The sequence below is a fragment of the Ornithorhynchus anatinus genome, chromosome 9 (assembly GCF_004115215.2).
Source record: "Ornithorhynchus anatinus isolate Pmale09 chromosome 9, mOrnAna1.pri.v4, whole genome shotgun sequence".
Lineage (NCBI taxonomy): Eukaryota > Metazoa > Chordata > Mammalia > Monotremata > Ornithorhynchidae > Ornithorhynchus > Ornithorhynchus anatinus.
The window spans coordinates 3,994,484-4,000,047 of record NC_041736.1 but is presented as its reverse complement, the minus strand read 5'-3'; the positions used below and the strand labels follow the sequence as shown (position 1 = coordinate 4,000,047).

The following is a 5,564-nucleotide window of genomic DNA, read 5'->3' as shown; positions in this document are numbered from 1 at the left end:
GGAGCCGCTATTAGAAGAACACGGTTCCTTTGGACTCCTAGGCCCGAGCTCTACCCGCTAGCCCACCCTTCTTCCAGTTTTCGGCCTAGACTCATCCGGTCTCTGCGTCCCCTCGAAGAGCACCGGTGCTCTTGTACTCCTTCAGGTGCTCGATACAGTGCTCTGTACATAGTAAGCACTCGAAAAATGCTTTTGACTGGTGAGAGAATCGTGGTGAATTCACTGATCGACTCATTCAGTACAGAGCGCTGTACTAAGCGTTTGGAAGGTACAATTCGGATTCCTCTGCCGTACAGCGTTGGGGGTTCAAATGAGTGGTGGTGAGGGGCAGGGGAATTTCCCAAGAACGGAGAGGCCCCGAGGTAATGGTGGGGAATGACGATGGAATTTGCTAGTGCTCACTACGTGCCAGGCACTGTAGTAAGCTCTGGGTAGATTCCGATGGGCCCCAGAGCCCTGCTTGTAATCCCAAGAACTTGCTGCACTTTGCCCTCATTCATCCCGGCTGGCATGGGATACTGCGGGCGTGGCGCCAGGCTATTAGCGTTTCCAGTATGGAGCATAAATTCTTGGAAATACCGTCTCACTGCCGGAATGGGAGCGAGGCATCCTGGGACCGCCTTTCTCTCTCTCTCGGGGCCGAGAAGCGCGAGGGAGTTTGACGGATGCCTAGGTTTCACAGCCGCTCATTTCCGTGTCCTGAATTTCAGGCACCGTGTTTCAAATACGTGGTCCGTTCCTTTTCCTCCACAAAATAATAGTAGCGGCGGACAGCCCGAGTTTAGTGCAGCAGAGTTTAAGGGGCCGAGCACCGTCCTGGGAGGAGGGAGAGCTGGGTTCTAGCCCCGATCCTGCCCCAGCTGTGCTGTGTGACCCTGAGAAAGTTGCTAAACCCCTCTGGGCCTCTGTCTCCTCACCCGTAAAATGGGGATAAAATCACTGCTCTCCCTCCCCCGTAGATGATGAGCCCCGTGAGGGACACGGAATCTATACGTTCTGATGATCTTTTAGCTACCCCAGCGCTTAACACGGTGCTTGGCATCTAATGAGTGTTTAATCAATGAGATCGTTATTAAGTATGCGGGGAAGTATCGCAGAAGATTGAGGCGGATTCCCTTCCCACGAGGAGCTTTCGGTCAGACAGCGGAGAGCGACATTTCCATAAATCAAACCAAAGCTTGTGGATCGTGGAACCACGAAAACCTAACCGTGCACATAAAATAGAGAAGCAGCGTGGCTCAGTGAAAAGAGCACGGGCTTTGGAGTCAGAGGTCATGGGTTCGAATCCCGACTCTGCCACTTGTCAGCTGTGTGACTGTGGGCAAGTCACTTGACTTCTCTGGGCCTCAGTTACCTCATCTGTAAAATGGGGATGAAGACTCTGAGCCCCATGTGATGTGGGACAACCTGATTCCCCTGTGTCTACCCCAGCGCTTAGAACAGTGCTCTGCACATAGTAAGCGCTTAACAAATACCAACATTGTTATTTCTTCTGACGCCGTGTCCCGCTTTTTCCCAAGCGGTAACTTTGCTGTTGGAAGACGGTTCCCTATTTCCTCAACAGTTTTCTAATCAATATGTGCAGAGAGAATAACACACTGAGTTAGAAAGGATTTCCAGTGTTTTTAAATCGAGGAAGACAACGTTTCCTCTCTGTCAGAACCACTTTCACCCTGGTGTGGTCGGAGGGAAACTCAGTCTTCGGTTTTCGTGGAAACCAACCTCAAGTCCACTGGGCGTCAAGCCCAGGGTGGTCGAGTCTCTAGTCTGCGCCACCAGCTCCTCAACCCAGAGAGGAACTCTCTACGTCATTTTTAATTTTCTCTCAGGCTCCCTTGCTCCGCACCGATAAGCCTGTAACTAAATAGATTCCGGGCGCACTAATGTTTGTGTTTGCGCCTCTCCAACTGACTTTCACGTAAATGGGAAATGAACTGCGGGCCGGAAGGTCCCGTCAAAGCCCACGCCACTCGGGGCACCCTTTATGACATCATCTTGACGTGATGTAAACCACCGCCTGACGGGTGCGAGGGTCCCGTTGTCATTCCCCGGGCTGTCTGGGACCCGAAAGCGTCTTCCTTCAGTTTTCTTCTGCCCGTCATCGGAGTAGTCTTCCCTCTGTCATCGGCTAGTGCCGATGGTGTTTTCCAGACGTGTTATCGAGGGGAGGTGAATTGAGACGGTGAGGGTGCGGTTCACTCTGGGACTCGGGACTTGGGTTAGGGGGCATCTCAGTTCTTTGCTCATTCAATCATACTTATTGAGCGCTTACTGTGCGCAAAGAACTGTGCTAGGCCTTTTGGTCTTTACTAAGTTCTTTGCTGCTCAGGTCTCGGCCCTCTCCATTTTCCAAGTCTCACCGTTCATTTTTTCATTCATCTGCATTTATTGAGCGCTTACTCTGTGCAGAGCACTGTACTGAGCGCTTGGGAGAGTACACTGTAACAATGAACCGACACATTCCCTGTCCATATGAGCTAAAATCCCACCTCTTCCAGCCACGCTTCTCCTTACTAATTCCCAACTCCTCGATTCATATGAGTCTTCAGCCATAACTACCGCTCATGTCTTTATTTATTTATTAATGCCCATCCTCATTGCGCATATGTGTAAGCATAGTGGTTATTTCTACGTCCGCCTCCTCCAGTAGAATGGAACAGTGTGGTCTAGCGGAAAGAGCCCGGGCCTGGGAGTCTGAATGACCTGGGTTCCCCTCCCATCTCTGCCGTTTGACTGCTGTATGACCCGGGGCAAGCTACTTAGCATCGCTGGGCCTCAGTTTCCTCATCTGCAAAATGGGATTAAGACTGTGAGCCCATGTGGGACAGGGACTGTGTCCAAACTGATTACCTTGTATCAACCCCAGGGCCGATTACAGTGCCTTGCACATGGTAGGCACTTAATGAATGCCACAGTTATTTTATTATTAACTGAGGCAAAGAGAAGTGAAGTGGCTTAACCACGGTTGCACAGCAGACAAATGGAAGAGCCGGGATTAGAACCCATGTCCTCTGACTTCCAGGCCTGTGCTCTTTCCATAGGCCGTGGTGCGTCTCGTGTTCCCTCCCACCAGGAGCTTAGAGTCTATTAGGGGAAGTCTATCAACTTTAGGAACGGCCAACTGACCTAGTCTCTCGGAGCCATTTCTCGATTGTGCGCCAGTGTCCGTTCCCCGTCCAGAAGAGGTCAGGGGGATTCCTTGAGGATCAGGCAGTTAGGAAATTCAGAGTCAGCCTCCTTCCCATCATGGACTTGAGCAAGTTGAAGCTGAAATGACTCAATCGCGGACCTAATCCATCCCAGGCGAGTTCTTGTCACTTCCCCGTTCTCCTTTCCTGTTACCTCAGGTATACACCCCCACAATGAGAATCTTTTCTATGCTTCCACTGTCTGGCCGCATCTCCACAGGAATATCCTGCTCTTGGTTTTGCAATGGGATTTGGAATCAGAGGGAACAGGGCATTCCAGAAGGTCTGAGTCAGGAGAGACAAGAAACTCAGCGTCTGAGGGACGGAGTGAAAGACCGAAAACAAAAGACTTCCCCTGGCCAGCAACTCTTCACTCCGCCTGATCGCCTTTGTAGAAAACTCTACTTGTGCTTTCCTTGAATACATGTCTTTATATTGAGGATCGAATGAACACCCTCCCTCCCCGGTGATCGTATATGCGTGGTGAGCTGGGTTCTCTCTCTCTCTAGCTTTCTCTGTCTTTCTCTTTCTCTCCCTCTCTGCCAGGCTCTGATTCCCATCCAAAAGAAACAGATGCCAAATGTCCCTATCATCCAAGCATTCCACCAGTAGCCCAAGAGTCAGCGTTTAAATGATGGGTGGAGAAATGGCTCTTTCGCCATTCTGCCTCTCACTGGCTGAAAATGGAGCGGAAAAGTTAACGTGTCTACCCGGTGCTCGCCCTCTTCACCCTGAGCAACCCGTAGATGTGTGGCCCGTGGGAAGCCGGTTAGCCTAGTGGATAGAGCAGGGGCCTGGGAGCAGAGGACGTGGGTTGTAATCCTGGCACTGCCACGTGCCCGCTATATGATCTTGAGCAAGTCATTTTGCTTCTCTGTGCCTCAGTTACCTCATCTATAAAATGGGACTAAGCCCATGAGCCCCAGGGGACAGGGATGGGGTCCAACCTGATTGCCTTGTCTCTAACCCAGCTCTCAGAACAGTTCTTGGCATACGGTAAGCGCTTAGCAGATATTGCAATTATTATTCTCATTATTCTCAAAGATGGTTCTCGGGCATTTAGAGTGAAATCAATGTTGTGAGCCACTTTCTGGGTGTCTTCCAAACATTCTTAGGAGAAAAGCACCTCCTGGAAATTTAGCTCATTGTAGATAGGGAACGTGTCTACCGACTCTCTTATAATGTACTCTCCCAAGTGCTTAGTACACTGCTCATCATACAGTAAGTGCTCAATAAAAATGCTTGACTGATGCTCGATGCTGGTGGTTCCAGTCGGAAATGGTGAACCTGGAGATGTCAGGATGGACAGCTTATAAACAAACTTAGCGCCTCCTGGATGGAAGGAAGAAGCTCTGATTAAGCATTCCAAAACAATCAATCAGTGATATTTATTGAGTGCTCACTATGTGCAGAACATTAAACTAAGCACTTGGGAGAGTACAGAGTAACAGAATTAGCATGTATGAGCAGTCTGAATTTCCACTGAGGTGGGGCTCTCGTGATCAGAGCTGGGCCAGCCAATAGTTCTTTATCTTTCTTCCACAGTCATTAGTTTCCCATCGGTAAGAGGAATGGCACGTATAATGTGCTTCTAATATTCCAAGCCCTGTGCTGAGCGCTGGTGGAGCCATCTAACGAGACGTTCTCCATTAATGGAATCCTTACCGGAAGGAAAGGCAGGAAAGAAAGGGGGATACGAGGGAGAAGTCAGTTAACTTGGCAGTGTGGAATCCTACTGATGGATAGTTGAAAGAAACTGGTGACTCCGTGGATGGGCGAGCATTAGCCACGACAAAGTAACCTGTCCTGAAACCTGAATGTCAAAATGGCGGCCTGGTGGTTGCTGATCAATTACTGGGTCCCCAACGGTTGGGAGAGTACAGTGAAGTGAGATACGATCACTGGTCTCACGGAGCTTACAGTCTAACAGGAGAGACAGGCTCTGAAGCCACAGAGTATAAAGGGATGGACATAAGTGTCGGGCGGGAAGAGGGGGAACTGAACAGATCAGTCTTTTGGGGGAAAACAGGAGGGTTGCTTGACTTCTTCCGTGTCTCCTCAGTTACGTCTGTGGTCTGAGCCACTCTAAAATCACGCCTCATTACATAGCTGATAAACCTCAATAAATGTGATTTAATACTCAATTTGTGTTTAATTGAAACACAATAAATACTTATTTAGTACAAATTAAACCCTAACGGTTGACACTTAAATTTGGCCAGAAAATCGTTTATCTTGCTTTTCAAATTCAACGGGTTAGACTTGCAGACATCAGGATCCTAATGTGAGAGCCCCGCTGAGTAATGGATAGAATGGAATTGGACTGAAAGAGACAGAGAAGCCGCTTTCAGGACGAGACCCCGTTCAGAAGTGTAA

At 49.4% G+C, this 5,564-nt stretch overlaps 1 long non-coding RNA gene across 1 annotated transcript; it reads left to right on the top strand.

Annotated features, from left to right (window-relative positions):
- The first annotated feature begins 2,027 nt into the window (after positions 1-2,027).
- LOC114814293 lies at positions 2,028-3,653 on the top strand. The gene is made up of 2 exons (XR_003762061.2): positions 2,028-2,182; positions 3,348-3,653. It is a non-coding gene; the product is annotated as an uncharacterized LOC114814293 (long non-coding RNA).
- Positions 3,654-5,564: the final 1,911 nt, after the last annotated feature.